Source organism: Grus americana, chromosome 2 (assembly GCF_028858705.1).
Source record: "Grus americana isolate bGruAme1 chromosome 2, bGruAme1.mat, whole genome shotgun sequence".
Classification (NCBI taxonomy): Eukaryota; Metazoa; Chordata; class Aves; order Gruiformes; family Gruidae; genus Grus; species Grus americana.
The window spans coordinates 141312128-141331683 of NC_072853.1; the positions used below are offsets into that span (position 1 = coordinate 141312128).

Here is a 19556-nt window from a genome sequence, read left to right on the forward strand (position 1 = left end):
AACCCATAGTCTCTCGGCGCTTATAGTTCAGCTGCTTTATTTCAGGGGGTACGGGGTACGTGTGTGGTTTTTTTTCCCGGGCGGCTGGGATGTTTTGTGCCCCCTTACCCACTCCCCCATCGTTGTTTCACTTCTTGAGCCCTTGGAGTCGGTTCAGTAACTCTGAATGCAGTTGTAAGTGTCTTGCCTTGTTCTCCTGCTTTTAACAAGAGTTCCACTTTAACACGCGAAAGGGTAACCCGATCCAGGCGTTTACAAATCTACAATGAATAAAAATATAGAGCAAGGGGAAGAGTAGGGAAAGAATTCCTACTGGGACTCTTTATTCATAGGTGTAGGTAATGTACTCAATAGGAACAGGTACATTTGGCAGTTTTATTGCTTTATACCCTCCAGCTTGCTGTTAACATCATGAAGGCGTTTTTTCCGCAGGTGCACATACTAGCATTTTCTCCAGCAGCAAGAGCATGCATAACAAAAGGTGTCAGAAAATGGGCTGGGGAGTGTTTGCAACACGGTGCTTTCTTATTTCGAACTAATTCCTGCCGCACAATGGATGTTAACCCGGGAAAGTTGGGCAGGAGAGGAGACCGGTTTGAATTAATACCTAGATGCCGCCTTAGCGAGGGGAATAAGGCGTCTGAGTCAGGCAACGCGAAACAAAAAGGAGAAGACGAAAAGGCAGGGAGAGTCTTCAGGAGCTGCTCCCTTCGATAGGCAGCAAACGGAGTTACATGTGCATCCCTCGCTCAGTCTCGCTGACGGACGAACTTGCGGCGGGGCGAGTGGCTGTCGCACCCGCGGGACAGGCTCCGGGTGCGGGTCGGGGGGAGCGGCGGTGCCGCGGGGGTGCGGGAGCCCCCGCCGAGCCTTCGGTGGGCGCCAGGGAAGCGGTGGGCAACCGGCGTTACTCTTCCCCGCCGTGCTCAGACATCCTCGTCTGTCGTCAGGACAGTTGACTCCATCCAGCCTCACACCGATAATTTTCCCCAATTTAATTAGGCAAATCTCTCGGTATGGAGCTGCCGGTGATTGGTCGATGTTAATGACTCGGCTGCAGAGAGTCACGCTGCTTGTCAATATTTATTGTTTTCTTTTCTTTTTCTCGCCCCCATCCCCCTTTTCCCCGTGGCCTCTGGCACGAAAGATCCACGCCTGCGGGGAGGGGGAGCGCGGCGGGGCCGGGGCACGGCGGGTGGCAGGGCCGGACTGCGCGGCACGGCTCGGCATGGCATGGCATGGCACGGCACGGCACGGTTTATAACGGTACGGCTCGGCACGGCTCCGCTGCCTGCCCGACGGAGCTGCCCCACGCCCCGTTGCCCCGGCGCCCTGGTCCCCTCCCGTTACCCGCACCGGGGGGCGGAGGGTAAAGGGGCCCGGGGGGGGCAATAAGGGCCCGAGCCGTGCCCTGAGAGGGGTAGCAGCTGCAGGGGTATTTCTTCTCCGAGGGCGGGCAGGCCCCGGGCCCACGCTCCGGCGGCGGGGCGGGGGGTGCCGGGGCGGCTGGTAGGTCCCTGCCCGCCGGGAGCCCGCGCTGTCGGGCACCGGCCCTCCCCCGCTCCGGCTTGCGTGCAGCCGAGCTCCGGTATCGGCCTCCTTCTGAGGAAATTAGACCTGAATCAATAGCTCTGGACGCACCGGAGCAGTGGGGTGCTCATTTCCATAGTGGGTGACTCATGAAAAGGGAGGGAGGGGTGTGGACACCCCGCACCTCCTTGTCCCTTCGCACTGAACTGCCTCCGAAAGCGAGCAGGCAGCAGTCACGAGTGGGGCGCGGAGCAGCGGGGGCGGGAACCCACGGGGGGAGCTGCCTGGCCTCGACCGAGCTCCCCGGGAGCTGCGCGGGGCAGGGCGGGCCGGGAGCCGGGCCGGCTGGGGCAAGGTGCGAGTCAGGGGCGGCTGGGCTGGGGACTGCCCCGTAGTGATAGCCCCCGCACCGCCGCTTGGGAGCACCCGTCCTCCCACGGGAAAAGGCAGCAGGAGCTCATCGCCTGCGACCCACCCGCCTGGCTTCTCCGCTCCTTCTGCGGCCAAACCCGAGAGGAAGGCTGCAGCCCTGGCCGAGGGCGATAGAGATGCGTCCTGCACCTTGCTCCGCGCCCTGCCCGCTCCGGACCGCGCACAACACTGCGCCCTGCCCGCGCATCCCCGGACGGGCTTCTCTTCCCCTCACCCCCCCGGTTTAATCTTCCCTGGGGGTGCGCACCGTCAGTCACCCTCGCTCGCCTGGAGGGCAGGGAGGCCTTTGCACCCCGAGCGGGAGTAGGGCCAGTCCCTCTCCTCCCCCAGTCTGGCTGAGTGCCTTCTCGCCCCCCCTCCCGCCCGGTGCTCCCCCGCTCCGCTGCTGCCGTGACGGGCGGAGAGCGTGACACCTCGCACCTCTGTGCCCCAGGACTGGGTGACTTCGTGTCACCTTAAACCGCGTCGCTTTAATGATGTTTGCGGGTAGTACTTGCAAAAGACCGAAGCGTGTGCGCGCGGTTTAAAGTCACATTTTTGAGTCGAAAGATGTCACACAACAGACACAACAGTTAGAAGGAGCTGACGAACAACAGGAAACGGGGTTCTATTTTTAGGGTATAATAGGAAGTTAATATAAGCGGCCAGAGGCTTCCTATATGCCTTCGAGCACCTTCTGTTCCATTCATTCATTCATTCATTCATGTGTTCAACAATAACAACAGGGGAAAACAAACATTCCCGTTCCGTTTCTCATCCCCTCCTTCCCGGGAAGTCCTGCTCTGGTGTTTGCACGGGTGGGCTCTGCGAGCGGAGTCCCTCCTTGGGGTTGCTTTGCTTGTTTGTTGGTTTGTTGGGGGGCGTGTGATAGCTGATGGCGTTCATCAGGCGAGGCCCCCCCAAGATGCTCTCGCTGGGGGGTTCCTGCCCGCAAAAGGAGTGCGCAGGGGCTGACGGCTGCTCTCTGGGACTATATATTCCCCCCTCCCCAATTCACACCAGAGTCCCGGAGCATGTTTTCTGTCCCACCCCGACCAGTGTGGCTGGGAAAGTCCGAGAGAAGCTTATTTCAGGAATGATGTTAGTGCTTGTGTTCTCCCTCGGGAAGCCCATGTACATGCATGAAGCGGATCTTGCAACAGGATTTTTTAAAGGGGCAGAGAAATGCTGGGGGGGGGGAGGGGCGGGGGAGGCAAAGGTTAGTGCGGGATACCCTGTTTTTTTAAGCGACAGAACGGAATGCACAAAGCAATCGAAAGGCACTCGGGAGAGAGTGGGGGTCTCCTGCAGAGTGGTGGTGGTGGGGGGAAAATCTCGAGAGAAGTGGAAAGCCGGAGAATATTCCCGCTGGCGGCGATCCGCTCCAGATGCATTTTTGCGGAGAGGCTCCCTCCGCAGAGGCACGGGACTCTCCCCGGCTGGAGCGCGGCTTCGGCGGCCGCCGAACTTGCGCCCCCGCCCCGCGCGGCCGTGGCGCTCCGCGGGTGTCCGCGGCCACACGACGCGGGTGTGCAAGGCGGCTGCCCGGCACGGCTCGGTAGCCGCCGTCCTGCCCTGGCAGCGCGGCTCTGCCCGCGTTATTTACAGCTCCCAGAGAGGCTACAACCAACTATCTCGCCTTACATCTGCCGATGGCATTTTTCCCCCCGGTCTCTCAAGCCTGTTTACCCCAAAACACATGGCTCCTTTCTTTCTGCCAGCATGTCATATTGCCATCGTCTTAATAGCAGCTGAGTGGTGAGCAAAGGCTCCCGCAAAAGGAGGTCACCTCCTCAAGCTGGAAGCGAGCTATTTTAAGGAGAGACTGGGGAATTTGAGCGCTGCCAATGCGAGAGCAAGAGCGGAGCGGAGGCTCCTCTGGATTTCAACCCACTAACATTATAACAGACAGGCAGGCGTCAATGGCTTTCCATACCGCGAGTGTGAAGGAAGTGGCAGGGAGGCGGAGGGGGGGGTAAACCCCAGCCCAGCCTCGCAGATGGATCACACACGCCGCTCTCTATGTTGTAGCGTGGGTCGAAATAATAGGAGTCAGAAGGGGAAAGATCCAGAGGGAACCAGCCACTGTCTCTTGTACAGATTTGTAGCGAAGCCTTCGCTGTAATTAAAACCTTACAGCCAGATTCATTCAATGTGTGGCTCTGCAGAGGGTCGGGGGCTGGGGCTTTTTGTTTGGTTGATGTTTTGTCGTGTTGTTGTCGTTGGTTGTTTTCCCTGATGGGGGGTGGGGGGCTGGATATCTGCTGTAAAATGGAATTAGGCTTCAGGCGAGCGGCTGCCCGGCTGTGGGACGGGCCCCCCGCGGAGGGGCCTGGCCGCCCGCCTCTCCCCGCACCTGGCCAGGTGTGCATCCACACCTCCTTACCGAAACCTCGGGGACAGGTCTCTCCCGCTCTGCCCGCACGGCGACCCTGGCCCCGGCATGCGGGATCCCCGTAAGGAGTCGGAGCCGTGTGGGTTTGCCTCCTTCGCCCATCCGCTGGGAGCCTTACGTGGGAGCGGCGTGGGGGGACCTTCCCCTCCGTGGGTCAGGGGGAGCCTCCCTGAACGCAGCCGTAGTTTTGCAGACCTCCGCCTGTGAGGCTTTTTACTTGGCAGGCGTCCCCGCCTGCTCGGGTGCTGCTGAAATAGAGATGTTGGTTTTAGCGGAGACTTTTGTTGTTTTGTTTTCTTTTCAAATGAAAGAAAAAACAACAACAATTTAAAAAAACCTCCTTCTTCTGGCAGAAGAAGAAGACGCCATCCAATTAAAACAAAAACAAAAACAAAAAAACACCGCTCTTAAGTGCCCATCTTGGAAGGGCTCAGAGGCGGATGGAAACTCGAGGCTCTTTCAAGTCAGCAGAGAAGCTGCAATTTCTCCTGCGGTAGCGGCCAGTTTCTCCCCGGAGCCAAGCGCCGCGCCGAGCCCTCCCGAGCCCGGCCCCGCCGGGTCGAGCCGCGGCTCTCCGCCTCTCCACGGCCGCTCGGGTCCTGTCCCGGTGACACCCGCCGGGAACGTGTCACCCCGGCTGCGCTCGGGAAGCATCGGATTCCGGCGAGCGAAAGCAGAGGCTTTAATTACGGCGAACGAGCGCGATGTCCTCTCTCTTCAGTTTGTTTCGCCTTCGTTTATTTTTAGTACACTTCAAATGCCTACACATTTCCCTTGTTGAGATCAGTGCAATTATTTACTCTACCTTTAGGGATGCATTTACCCAAGCATTGAATGGAAATGTAGTAAACACTGCGCAAAGTCAATGCAGTTATTGAGGTTTATTTAATAGGAAAAGAAGTAAATATCTCGGCTTTACTTGTTTCTTCAGGCAGCCTCGTTATCTAGAGTAGATTGCAAGGAGAGTTCTTCACTCATTCCCGTGTAATGAGATTGCCTTATGTGTTTATCTCGTATCTATATCTAGCTACAGCCTCTTTTGTCAGGGTCTCAACGGACTATAAAAACAAATCTAAAAGTTAATTTAGAAAGGTAATCCGGAGGGATCCATTATCTGATCTCTCTATAGAAACTCAGCTAGGCGAGGTCCCGTATCCGAGGGCGTAAAAAGAAACAGACGAACAGAGCATCGCCCCCGGGAACGTGAATTCCGCCTGCATCCACCGTCCGGAGCGGTAAAGCTCTTGACACCGAGCGCGATTTCACTGGCGGAGTGAAACTGCTATGCCCGATTAACTGCTCCCGGTCTCACCACGACGCTATCCTCCACCTCCACTCCGTCAAGAATTATTTTAATTTTTCGCGAGTGGAGATCGTCACCTTTCTCCACCTGTTTGCCCTGGCCCCTCTCCCTTCCCCCCCCCCTCCCCCCCCGAGCATCCTTCGCAGGGAATCGACGCAGGAGGAAGGAACGGGGTGGAGGAGGCAGTAGGAGCACATTAGGTATCTGCAGCATGAGACGCGGGAGGTATCCCGGGGTTCTGACAGCTGGATCTGAAACAAATCAGATCTGGATTAACTTGCCGGTTTTGTGAATTGTCTGAATTTGAGTGAGCAGCCCTCGCCCACTCCGCTTCTGGCAGGTTTTGTTACACGTGCCTCTATAAATATATTATCCCAACCCTCTTTCCTCGTTGGAGCTCTCTCTTCAACAAAACAGAAACCAGAACGAGGAGATGCGATTTTCTTTTTTAAATGAAGACATTTATAAGTAACCTAATTTCGTATCGTGGAAGTAAATTTCATGCTAGGATATATTTTGCACAACATGTAATCTTTTAGAGCCGGAAGACATTTAATTAAAGCCATATTCGGAGAAGTACAGCTTAAAAGCAGTCATACGACCACATACCTCATTCATATTCAGGATCCGTCCGCGAATTCATATTGTTTTAATGTGGGACATCGCCTTTACGGCATAACTCTGCGAGGCCTGGGCAGCACGAGAGATAACACAAAGGAGAGCAGACAAGGAACAGCACGGGGGGCTTTACCAGGCGGAGAGGTGTCTGTTTAACCTAAAGACCACCGCTTGCTGCTTCCCAGCTCCCGACTTGCGATCGGAGGAACTCCCAGCAATGTACATGCTGTAGCTGGGGCTGGGTGGGGGGTGGGGAAGCTCACCGAAGATGGGCCGGGGTTAAGCATCCCGAGCTGGGTGCTCCCGCTTCATTTCCGCACGCTGCTGCCCACTTCACGTCGCCTTGGGAAACACGTGCGTGGGGCAAGGTTTGATCACGTCCTTTTGCGATCCCCCTAAGAGAAGGTCGGGGGAATTTCCTCGGCAGCCCCATTTCCTAGCACTTCGGGCTGGTGCCTGGGAGCGGGCAGGCAGACCCACACACCCTACGGCTGAAAAGGTATCTTTAGAGAAGAGGGGAATGGCATCCTACCGGCACCGTTCACGGGCGCCTCTGAACTTTTGATCGCACCCGTGCCGTTTGAACAGAAAACACACTTTCTGTTCAAGTTTTTGCCCCATCTCCTGTTCGGCTGTTCGATTATTCAAATGGCGATCATGGATCCCCGCGGCAGTGAGGGTGCAGGGAGGGAACAGCCCAGCCCCGAGGTGGGCGCGGAGCCGTCCCACGGTCTGCGGGGCTCGGGTGCCGCCTGTCCCCGGTCGTTCCCGGCTCCACCGGCGGTGAACTCGCTCTTTCGTTGAGTTTCGTAAAAACTGCCCTGAACTCGGTGCGAGTCGGATCGGGCTCCCCCTGCACTAATTCTCCCTATGGTAACTTTTGTGTAAGTGGGAGCTTGCCCCCTCCAGCCTTTCCCCCGCCGTCCCCGGGGCCGCCGGTGCGAGAGGCTGCTTTTCGGGGAGCCGGGGGACTTGTGCGCTCCGCGGTCCTGTCAGCAAGCGCTTTTATTTTCTTCTTCTCGAAAGGGATGGCAAAATACTTCCAAAGGTGCGGGGGAAAGCGAAGCGAAATAAACAGAAAACAAATTTTCCCTCCAAACAAATACACACTCCCCCCAGCCCGAGGCAAAATAAACGCGCAGAAACACCATCCCCCCCCTCCGGCCGCCCTGCCTCGCATTGGGGCTGCTCCATTTCAGAGGGGATAAAATTCAGCGGCCAAATCAAATCAGAAAAGGTTCTGGTTAGTTTCCTTGTAGCGGTAATTAAAAGTATTAATTGGTTGTGTCGACAGCTTAAAAAGACAGGTGTTGCTAAAAAAGCCTCATTAATCTTCTAGTCATTACTAAGCGGCGGTGGGAACCCGGCTGGGAGAAGGAGCCGATTGTTTACAAGGGTCTTTCAAGGTTTAAGAATGGAGATTATAATAATACCACTGCTAATCGGACGACTTTCTCCATTCTTTTGAAAAATAAAAATAAATCAAATGGTCTGCCTGCAGCCCTCAACTAGAATAGGTCAAGAAGTATTTCATGGACCTCGCCGCGTTTAAAATAAACTTTAAAGGGTTCGCCTCATTTTATATATGCGCATATCTGGATTGAAAAATGAGGAAAATTATTCATGCTTAGTGTCTTCGGACTTCTTTTCGCCAGGTGGCCAGCGGCCCGTGGATAAAATAAGTTTTAGACAAGTTCTCGGGACACTGATCTAAACTTCAAAGGCTCTCACTAACCGAGTCGGGACTGATTGTTGTTCCTCTTACACCGTGCAAAGCAAGAGCCGGAGGTATTGTAGCCCACGTTTGAGAGAAAAAGACAAGGAGGAAAATCAAGGCCCCCGGCATGAGACCCGACCCCGGCTTCTTAAATGGGCTCTTTTGGGGTCTTTGGCGTTTGTTTCCGGAGGGCTGCTTGGCCGTGCCCGGCGAAGAGACCACCGCGAGTGGCTTCCCCGAGGGAAGCAGAGCTGCGGATGCGGCGTCCGGAGCGGCGTGCCCGTGGCCCCGTGTGCACGTCGAGGGCACGGGCAGCCGCATGGGAGGCCCCGGGGAGCCCACAGCCGCCCTCTGAAGGCGATGGCCAGGGCTCCGACCGGATCCCCCTCTCGGGAGGGGAAACCCGCCCACCCTGCCGCCACCGGGCGCTTCGGGGCCGGGTCCCCTCCCTTCGCACCGGGCAGCGCGGCCGGGCCGTGTGCCGGGACTCGTCCGACGGCCTCCCCTGGGGGCCCTGTCTCCTTTTGCGCCCGCTTCCCGCAGCGCGGGTTGGCGCGGAGGTGACTGCTCGGCGGAGGCCCGGAGGCCTCTCCTCATGGCCGTTACCGCCGCCCGCGCGGCACGTGACCGCGGCGCAGGGCATGCGCGCGGCGGTGGGCCTCAACGGCCCTCACGGCCGCGCGCGAGGGGCGTCTGCGGCGGGCGGGGGCGAAGCGCCTCGGGGTCCCCCGCGGCTGGCCGTGCCCGGTCGGGGGGCACGGTGCTTCCAGCCCCCCGCGCTTCGGGGCCCTCCGCCGCCCGCCGGATCCCCGGCCTGCAGCCTGCCCGCCGAGGCGTTACGTCTTCACGCTGAGAAAAGCCCCGAAAGGATGAAGCACCCTATGAAGTCATCCCCCTCCCCCGACGGATTATTAGTAACCCTCCCAGTCGGGCTGTTCCCGTCCGCCAACCGGCGCAGGTGCCGGGGTGCGGACTGTTGGCGGCGGCCCTCGCTCCTTCCCTCCTCTCCTAGCCCGTCGGGTACGCGGGAGAGGGCCAGTGCTGCCTCCCCGCCGCTCGGGCGGTGACGGGTCCTGCCGCCCCCTGCCTCTCCCCGCGGGGCCTGTGTCACCTCACGGTGTGTCCGCCTCTTACTGCCATGCCGTCCCTGGTCCTTGGGCACGGCGGGCGGGAGGTTCTCGCCACAGCTCCATACACTGTAATTCCCTCCCCCCCCCCTTCGCCAAAATATCCCACATCGGGATTCCTGCAGTTTCATTTATTATCGAGGGTCCTTTCATAGCCAGACAGCGTCAGCTCCCCGGCGCTGGCACCCACCGGGGACGCACGAGCTCTGGCAGCGCGTTCGCCCCGGTGTTGCCGGGGCGAGGAGCCGAAGCCCAGCGGCGGTTGCGGCACGGGGTGCACCGACAGAGCCCCGCGACCCCAGCGAAGCACCTCATTCCCAGAGCAGCCTCCCCTGACAGGGTCCTGGGGCTTACCCCCCTGCGGAACCGCAAAGACAGCACATGCACAGCCTCTTCCTACTGCGTATCGGTAATGACTTTTTTCCTCCCCCCTTGCTCTAAAACAACAAAACACAGACTTACCTGAAGTGGTTTTTATTTTCACAACAAGGGATATTCCCTGCGTTACACACATACACACAACGCATGCACACGCACACGCACACAAACACACATATTAACCAATAGAAAAGCAAGATACGAGGGCTTGATGCTCTGCTGTGACATGAATAATTGTTGCATCGTGTAACTTCCTACATCTTGGTTTTAATTTGCAGTGAACCAAACAAAGATATTTGCAATTTTTAAATAAGCACTCTGTGTAATAAATGGGAACATTGTGCATGAATGCTGTTTCTTCCCCTTTTCTTTAGAAGACATTATTAGCTCTGACAGCATGCAGCTCAGGTTTGGAGGAGAGGATTTTGTAAAGGGATGACAGACAGGAAGGGCAGCAATCATGGGCTTCTTGGGCTAAAGCTTTTTTTCTTTTTTATCAGAATGTTCTGTTCGATGCCATTTATCCTTGATGATAGAAAATTGCTCTGTTGCCAGGACGCTGCTGCTGAAATAGAGGGCAGGAGCCACATTTCCATTTTGCAGCTTGAAAGCTATTCAAATGAATTTGCAGAAAGGGGGAAAAATCTAGAGATAAACAAATGAGAATAAATCGAGTTCCCCTTTCCTCTCATTTCTTTCTCTCTCTCTTTTTCTTCCTTTCTCTTTTTTTGGGTGTGTGTGTGTATGTGTGAGGGAACTATTCATTTTCTACATAAGAATTTTGGTTCATCAGTGTTTGCAGTACCTGGGAAGTGCTCTAAATCAGGGAACACTTATTTTGCTGCTGTTCCAGCCACCGAACATATAAACATATTAGAGAAATTTACGTGTGTGTGCAGATATGCAGCCACCTACGATTCCCTTACGTGTGTGTATACATACAGACAGACCCAGAAACGCAGGGCTGTGTGTTCCTCCGTGTGCGAGGCGCAGAAGATACCAAAGACACGCACCTTTCGGCAAGGGTGATTTCTCCCAACGTTTACGTGTCGATTCTGGTGAAACACCTCGTCGTTTCAGAACAATTAAAATCTGAAACGCTTAAGCCATAGCACTGTCCTTCCATCATAACTAATTGAGTGGGAAATCTTCATTTTCCCTCCCAGTCCATTTAGATATTTCCGGAGTCCCAAGGAGAAGTAATAACGCATCTGGCTATAATCCAGCACGTAGCCCAAGGGCTAATTTTTAATCATTATTTTTAAATCAAGCATTGAATAAAATAAAGCCAGAAACATTATTTATAAATCGGAATGAATATAATGACAAGTAATTATGCTCTTCCTTCGCTGGTGATTCAAGGCTCAGCTCAGCTCCTCAGTTCAAATCCAAATAAATGAAACGTGTGAAGCCTGTTAAACACTTCCATTTCATTTACTTGTTCCATCTGCAGGCTGCTGCTGTGTCAGGCTGGAAATGTTGGGCATACCTTGACTGGGGCTGTAAAAACTCTCAGAAGTCTGACAGCCCGGTTACCACAAAATAACTTTAAATGAATTCTAACTTCACTTCTCTGAGCGAAAGCTGGTGCCAGTGAGTCATGGGGTTCAGAAGATTACGCAGCGTCCTCTTCAACGTAGGATTTTAAGCCACCATAACATATTTGATGACATTCTAAATTTGATCAGCCTGGATTTTTTTTTCACTATGCCATTTCAACCGAGTTTTACCTCTTATTAATCTATAATTAGCACGCTGGCTTCAAGCGTGATGTATTTCAAAGTGGCACCTTGCTGGATGTGGTTCCCTTCTGCAAGGAAGAAAATTCTGGAGGCGGAAAAGAAACAAACAGGACAGAGAAAGAAAAAGGAGGATTGATTTATCGGCCTTGGCCAACAGCTTTTTCATAAGTGCCCAAGCAGTCAGGCATGCAACTTTACTATTGATTTTTAAATCTCCCTTCAGCCGAAAAGATCAGCGCGCAAATAATAATAAAGTCTAATCACTGCTGCTATTAGATTAGGCTAAACGCGGGGATCCGAAGGTCCAGCCGTGCCCGGCTTTTCCACCCGCCAAGGGAAGCAGCCCCTCCAGCCGGCTCCGCGCCGTCCCGCCCGGCAGCCCCGCTCCCTCCTTGCCCGCGACCTGTCCGCGGGCGGGACGGCCGGGAGTCCTGGGGGCGGCGGGGCGGGGCGCAACCTCCCGCCCTGGATCCCCTGGTCCGCTCCCGGCCAGAGCCCCGCTCCGGCGGCCGGGGCAGCGCGGGGCCCCGGGTGGCCGCACCCCAGGGAGGAAGAAGCGAGCGGAGCCGGGCGGGGGCGCGGCGGCCGGAGGCGGGCCCCGGGCGGTGGCGCGGAGCCGGCTCGCTCGCCCCGCCGCCAAGCTGCCGGGGAGCGGGCGGGAGCGGCTGCAGGGCCTCCGGGAGCGGCGCACCTGGGGGGGACTTCCCGGGCCCCGCGGACCTGGCGCCTGGCGGGCGGCGGAAACCCGCCACGCCGGGGAAAGTGCCGACTCCCCCGCCCGCGGCGGCGGCAGCCGGGCTGCACCGCCCCGCCTCAGCGCGGGCCGGGCGGTCGCGCTGGGCCTCCTGCGGCCGGCCCCGGCCCTGCCCCGGGGGGCCGTGCTCCGCACAGCCCGGCCTGGCTGGCCCGCCCGCAGCGGTTGGCCGCCCTTGACTGAAGTCTCTGAGGTGTCTGCAGCCCGCTTGCTCACCATCGCCCCGCCGCCCCCCCTCCCCCAGTTTTGTCGTGCCTGGTGCAAGCGGCGGGGGATGACACGAGTCCCACTTTGATGCCAGCCGGGCGATCCCAGCAGAAACCGGGTCGCCCCGGCTAGGCAGGCCTCGGCAGGGAAATGAGCGCTTTGCAGGGGAGCTCCCTTGGAGGAGTCCGTGCGTCTCTTGCCAGGTGCCTCACTGGCAATAGAAAAGGATAAACTATGATTCGAGAGGCGAGATTAAAGCTGCTCCGGCCCAGTCTCCTGCTATTATCTGGGAGATGAGAGCCTCTGTCTGGGCTTCCCACCCCCCGCCATCCCTAATGCCGTGACTTGACTTGGGCTCAAGAAAGCCCAAGCCTGCACATTGAAGTGATTGTAGAAGTCAAACCAAATATCTGTAATACCCACTGCGGTTCAGAGGGTGCTAGTGTATTTTCAGGCAGCAGATGATTAGAGTCGTAACAATTATTTAGAGGTCTTTTGTTTAAGAAAACTTCAGGCCTAGATGAGTCCATGCTTGCTTATGAGATAGTGACTACTTTGTTCAGAGGGCTAGAAAAGCAAAGAGAACTGGACCTGGCTATAAAGTTTCAAAGGCACAAGGCTGAACAAAGAAATATTTAGAGAAGAGGTGACAAAAGTCACGGAACTGCCAGCAAATGCCAGAACAACCAAAAAAAATCCCCAAACTCACCACCCTAACTTTGTCAGTACTGTACTTGTAATGTGAACCAGATTGCCACGGAAAATAAAACAGGTCATAGGCTAGGGAGCAACCTTGGCTGCAGCCTGCCCCTTTTTTTCAGTGATTCCCTTCATGGTGTGTAGCATGCCACGCTGCTGCAGTCCTGGCCTGCCACCTCCCTTTCTCCCTTTCTCCTCTTGTCCGTGCAGGAGGTTACTGGCTCGGCGAAGGGAAGGAACCTGTTGACGTGGCAGCAGTGCATTTCACAGTCTCCCACCTCCTCCGTCCAGGGCAGAGCTGGGTCGTTCGACCCATTTCTTGCCATGCAGACCTGATAATTCTTTCATCAGGACTGTCTAGCACAGCACATGGTATTACGCTTTTGTCCTCTAATAAGTCAAGCTCACACTATCTTTGTTCTGTGGAAAAAGTGTATGTGGCCATGTAATAAAAGCATGTCTAACCGTGAGCTCACATAAGGAAGTGAATTTGGGTTGCATATGTAACATCACATCTAGCACTTTCTACCTTTGGAGTGACTAACTTCACAATCTTATTGTTCTTTTTAGCTTTGAGGTGTATGTGTGTGAGAAAGATCTTTATGTAAACCAAAGCAAAATAAGCAAATGTGACTTTTTTTATAATTTTTTTTTGAAACGGTGGTTGTCCATAGTTTGGATGTGCGCCATGAGAGCAGAAGTGTGTCTGCTGTTTGAATTCTGGCAGACACAGTACCTAAAAAAATCTCTTTTCTCCAATTTGGGTTCAGACACAGCCGAAGTCTCATGAGAATGGCTTGAGACACAGCCTGGTTATCGCTTGATCTCTGGCGCCTTCTCTTCCCCACAAGAGAATTAGAATGCCCCTTTTCTGATTACTCTCATTAAAGAGATTAGGTGTTGGAAAATTAAAGACCTAAACATTTGAATATGCATCTGTCTCCTTATTACCACTTTCAAATGGCTAGGTTTTAATGGTGCATTCCATCAGGAAACCATTGACTTCAGTTCAAAACCGTGAGGTTTTTGCTGTATCTTTTCAACAGACATTACATTGTTCCTGCAAGGGGTAAGAAATCCATCAAATGCCTCTTAGCCTGGCGTGGCACCAGGGTAAGGACAGGGCATGTGCATCCTGCTTTCTGAGCTTGAAGGACATTCCAGATTCATCAAATGTACAGTTTCTACTTCTTGAACCAGATTCGTAAGGTCACCTTTGCAGGAGGCCTGTTGTGTGAATTTGCTATTGTTACACAAGAGCTCCTGGTTTGTAAATGTATCTTTTTTATACTGAATGATTACAGAGAACTTTCTCAGGTGCTTTTTTAGTCACCCATCACCTAACTTTCCGAACACAGCTCTGTGGCAATCAGCTGTATGTAAAGGCTGATTTTTTTATAATCCAGTCATGTATGGCTCAGATGGACCTTAAGCAAGGTCAGACAACAAAGAAAATTTCATAATGGTTTTATTTGAAAGCATCTGTGGCACAAAATTTTCAGATTGGCTGTGTCCAGACAGTCCAAGATCATGCCTGTGTTTCCTAAGTATTTAAAAACTGGGGAGTTAAAGAAAATTAACCTAGAGTTTGTAATGAAAACTTATTTTGTCCGTGACTCAGTAACTCAGTAAACTAAGTAATTGTTCCTAGCCTGTTAATGAAGAACTGCCACTCAACCACCACATGAAAATGACTTGACCAATTTTAATGATATTTTATAGAAAAAAAGCATATAGGTACCTTTTGCAAAGGTCGATTGCAACATGGAACAGAGTTACTGTACCAGCTACGTAAAAATGAGAGCTCCTCATACTTCAGGTTAAAAACCTGAAGATTCTTATCGCTTGACCTAAAGGGAAGATTCCTCTGCTGAAGACAGTAGGAAAGCCTTATGTTGTCTGTACAGGTATTTTCACATGCTTCCAGCTGACTGAGCAGTTCCTACACCACAGCTGAATGTTCCCACCCCTTGGCTAAGACACGTTCGCTCACCATCCACAGCGTCCTTTTCTGGTGCAAATGTGAAGGAAAGTGTGAGGTGGCTTTGCTTAAGCCAAATGCTGTTGACTGTGGGAGGGTAAATTACATCTGTTCATTCTACAGATATTGTAAATTAGATACAAATTGTAATAATTATGCTTAATTGCTACTTAATTACTGATTGAAAGAAATCTTTTTATTTTTCTTTATTATAATCCCATGCATTTTTTTTCAAGGATGTTTAATCAGGCAGACGTTCTGAAGAACAGCCACAAATCATATTTTAGTGGAAGGATTAGAAAGACAGTATTCCATACACCATTTTGAATAAAGCAAATAAGAGCAATTTGCGTATGACCTAAACTTCAATACAGTTGGATCATTTTTGTCCAAGTGTTGCCAAAAAAGTATGCAGCTTTTCAGAACAAAGATGTTTTAGATGTCCAGGCTGTGTTAGTACAGATTTCTGCCCCCCCCCGCCCCGTATCATAGCCCTTTGTTAAACAGACGAACTTGCAGGCAGCTATCAGGGAAAAGAAAATGACTTTTTAAATACACCTGGGATTTTTACTCTTCACAGTAAAGTCCTTATATAGATGAATCGAGAGGAAGAGGTGGAGGAATCTTTTTGTGCCTTGTAGAGTAGGGAAGATGGAGATGCTGTAGAGACACAGAATGATAGTCTGCTTGAATTCAGAGAAGAGGCAGGCGAGTCATTAATCAAGATCATGCCTAGATAATTGGCTGAACAGCAACAGTAGGGTTGACCCTACATTTATGGCTTTGAGAGAACAGGTCATGGATATCAAAACAATTTTGACTGTGCAGCAAGTGCTGGTTTGGGCCAGTTCTTCTATATGCGTGAATTGACTATCCCTTTTGAAGTCAGTGCAGATATGCTGGTAACAACAGCTGAGATCTGACCCTAGGTATTTACAATCTAAAAAAATTCCTATTTTGTAGATATGAAGTCTATTTGAAATAATTTTCCAGGCATTAGAGAGACCAACTGCTGCTAGCTGTTTAGAGGGTTGGAGTAATTATGCCCATGCACTGTACAATATAAAGCACTTATGACTACTATATGGATTGTTTTACTGTGGGGGGGGCTTGTCATTTGGAAAGGAAAAATAATCACCTATTCTCTTCTCTCTTTGCTTGTTACAAAGCCCATTGAAGTCAATGGGAGTGTTGCCATTGATTTGTGTGGGCTTTCATCAGGCCCTGTGTATGCTACTGCAAACTGGAGGGGGAAAAGTAGTGCAGTTAAAGGGAAGAGAAGCAAGAGGGAGGGAGTTAAAAACAGGGAAAGAATAGAGCCCTTTGTCTATTAATTAGGGTTTACATGGCTTGCGGAAAGCAGTGTTCCTCCAACACTGGATCCCTCTGCCCCGCTATTTCATTTTTGCATTTCCCATGTTAGTTGCTTTTCAGATCAATATAATGCTAATAAACCATGCACTGCGTAGCGCTAACCATAGCACTCCGCCACTCTGATGCGTAGGAAAAGAAGGCATTGAATTGAATTGAAGAAGCTTCTCTAGGGTCAAAAATGCTTTTTATTTCTGCAACTGATGCCCGCTGTCCCTGAAATGTGTTGTCTGGCAGCAACACCTACACGTGTCACAATAACTGTTCTCTGAGTTACTCAACAATGTCTAATCATTTGTTGTCTTTGGAGAGGCAGGACCTGGTGGAACCATGGAGTTTTCCTGGCGAGGCCCTGCCAACATGTCTCAGCTAAAGCTGGAAGGCCTCACTGGACAGTCCCAGTTCATTCCCATGTCCATTTTCTCCTGGTTACACCCACCAGAAGACAGCGACAATTGGTCGCAATTAGAGGGGAAAAGTGCCGTGGTATTTGACACTAGGCTGGACTCCGGAGATGATGTTCAGTCGCTGGGTGTGTCTCAAACTGCTGGGTGACCTCGGGTAAGCCATTTGGGACTCAGACTTATGATAAGTTTATGACAATTTAACAAGCTATTGTGTCTCAGTTGAACAGCAGTGACTGTCCTTGTGTGCACTCTTACCCAGGGCAAACACAGGCGGTTGTGATCCAAAGTGTAGTTATACGAGCAAATTAAGCCAGTGCAACCAACTCTGCTGCCATGAGATTGTACCCCTGAGAAGGCAACTAATCTGGTTTAAAATATGGGAGGTTTTTAGTTTTGCTTTTTTCCTGGATTATTTTTAACCTTCACCAGTTCCCCAGTACAGGTCACTGCAGGAATACACTACGCACACACACTTCCTACTGTTAGGGCAATGTTTTAGTCCAGTTTTCTATCTTTTTTTGGTGGACGGACAAAATAACAGATGTGTATTTGTCTGTGTGAGTTAAGGATGACGTAGGACCTACTTGAGAACACTGACGAAGGATGAAGTAAAAATTAGCTCATGGAGCAGGACAGGTATCTGCTACCACAAAGAGGAGCCTGGCTCTCAGGAGCTGCAAAGGTATGTCTCAGAGATCAAGGAAGACAGACCCCAGTCACCACTGGGTTGTGAGAATAAACCGCTTCTTGCAGAAGAGGCTGTACATCAATTTTACTACATAGATTTAATTTCACGTCTGCAAGCCTGCTGAATTGATATGCATTAGCTCTAGAGAAATTGTTCTTTGCTGAGCTGGTTTGCACTCAAAAGCAGAGTATTTACAATTTGTTCTTAGGTGCTGAGTAATGACAACTATGTGTTGGTTCTTAAAATTATGATCGCATTTTACCATGACAGTAAATATTGGAGTTAAAAAGAATGTGCAAAGAAAGAGATCTGGATGGGTCACAGTCAGGCTGCCATCCAGCTGCTCCTCTAACAAGGGCTTCACACCAGCGTGTTCCAGGTCTCTGAAATGATTCTCTTCTAATGTAGTAGCTACTAGCTAGCAATTAAATTTCTGTCTATAGAAAATGAGTCCAGCTGGCTCTGCTTCCTCTCCCTTGAGAAACTCTTCAAGGTTCTAGGTTCCCACAGCCAGGCTTCCATGGCTTCAAAGGCGTAATTTGGCACATGCCCGCTGGGCATGCGTTTGTCAAAGTACACACAGAAAATTTCACTGTTGAAGATTTGTGCCCCAGGGAAACTTCCACTCTGAGGTGAAATTACTTCTTTCCAAATGCCATACTTGAACTATGTAAGCATACATCCTTTAACATAATAGTGACTTCCAAATGCAAAGACATAGCCTCTGATTTACCGCAAGCATACCCACCGCAGATTACCTCTTACGATATCTGAAGGCAAAGTATTATAGCAAGAGCTGTTTACTCTAGATTCTGCCTCATTACAAATCATCCTTGTACATTATGCTAGAGGAACAATAAAAGAACCTCCTATTACCCCTTACGGAGTGGCAGACAGATCGAAATGCTCCCATTTCTTACTGCTCCTCATTCAGACAACCACAATGCTTAAGTCTAACCTCCTAAACAAGCCACACCTTTTTGAGGCAAGTACTCTTTTTTTTTTCCCACCACACACAACTCTTTTTGAGGGAGGAATACTGAATGACAAGTAGTGCTCCTTCGTGGAAAGAAGCCACGTGAGGTTTGTTCATCAGGTGAGACACCCAAGCAGCCTGTGGAGTGGCTCTCTTCTCTGAGAGCTCTTCTCACATCTTTTCTTCTCATAAGCTTGCTTCATTTGACAGTGCCCTTTTTGACACACACAAGAAAGGTTACGTGAGTAACCACAGATGCCCTTCAGAAAGATCTGACAATGCACCATGTCCCAATACACAAGAAGCAGTGATTGTGTCACTTGACTTCTGCTGTCCCAAAGTAGTGTGTTTAGACTGCCCAGTTGTCTAGACTCCCACTTCAGTCAATGAGGAAACTCAGACTGTACTATTTTTCAGAGATATCTAACTTAGATTTCTTTGTTAGGGTATGGTGACATGTTTCTGGAAGTGAACATCTACCTCCAAAACTATAAAGGAGGCATAGACAACTGAGTTATGCTACATGTCCAACTCTGAGACAGCTACATCTGAGTGATGGATCTCATCTAAGTGGATGAAACAAGATGGCCAGTGAACAGCTACACAGGGACAGTAAAGATGTGTAAAAAAATCCAGCTGTGACTGGATGTTTGGCATCCTGCAGATTTTCTTCTGTGCCTAGTTTATGAAGGACCAGAATAGCTTCCTATCAATCAGACCAATTTTGCTTTTCAGTTACAGCTGTGGAAGTGCAGTATGGTTTTGGCACTAGAGATCCAAATTAAGTGCTCATCAGGAAGGTGACATGTACTGCTTGATGCCATGGGAAGAGCAGAACACGTACGCTTCAGGTTACTGCAGAGGTCATCCCTGGTTACTGCAGAGGTCATTCCTGTGCTCATCTCACCAACTAGTTTTCATCTCATCTGACGGCTTCAGCAGAAAGGCTTGTGCAGGCAGGATTGAAACCAGCAAAATAGGTAGACCCCTGTCTGCTATTTTATGTACCATTTGGTACATAAAATCTGGTGTCATTGATTGTTTCAGGGGAAGGAGGGGAATGGGACCTTAGGCACCTAATTAGGGCTTAGCTGTCAAAGCCAGCTTTGAGGATGAGGCTTAAGCCCCTATGCATTGAGCTGGAGGACTTTGTTCTCACAGAAGGACGCTGCTCTGGAACTCACCTCCCACTTTCGTCTCACTGAACCTGAACCTCTTGTCCTGCAGAGCACTAGTATCTTCTCAGGCTCAT

At 51.6% G+C, this 19556-nt stretch overlaps 1 long non-coding RNA gene across 3 annotated transcripts in view; it reads left to right on the forward strand.

The window, feature by feature from the left end:
- Positions 1-19556, forward strand: part of LOC129202777 (uncharacterized) — a 41383-nt gene that overhangs the window by 9091 nt on the left and 12736 nt on the right. The window lies entirely within an intron of this gene.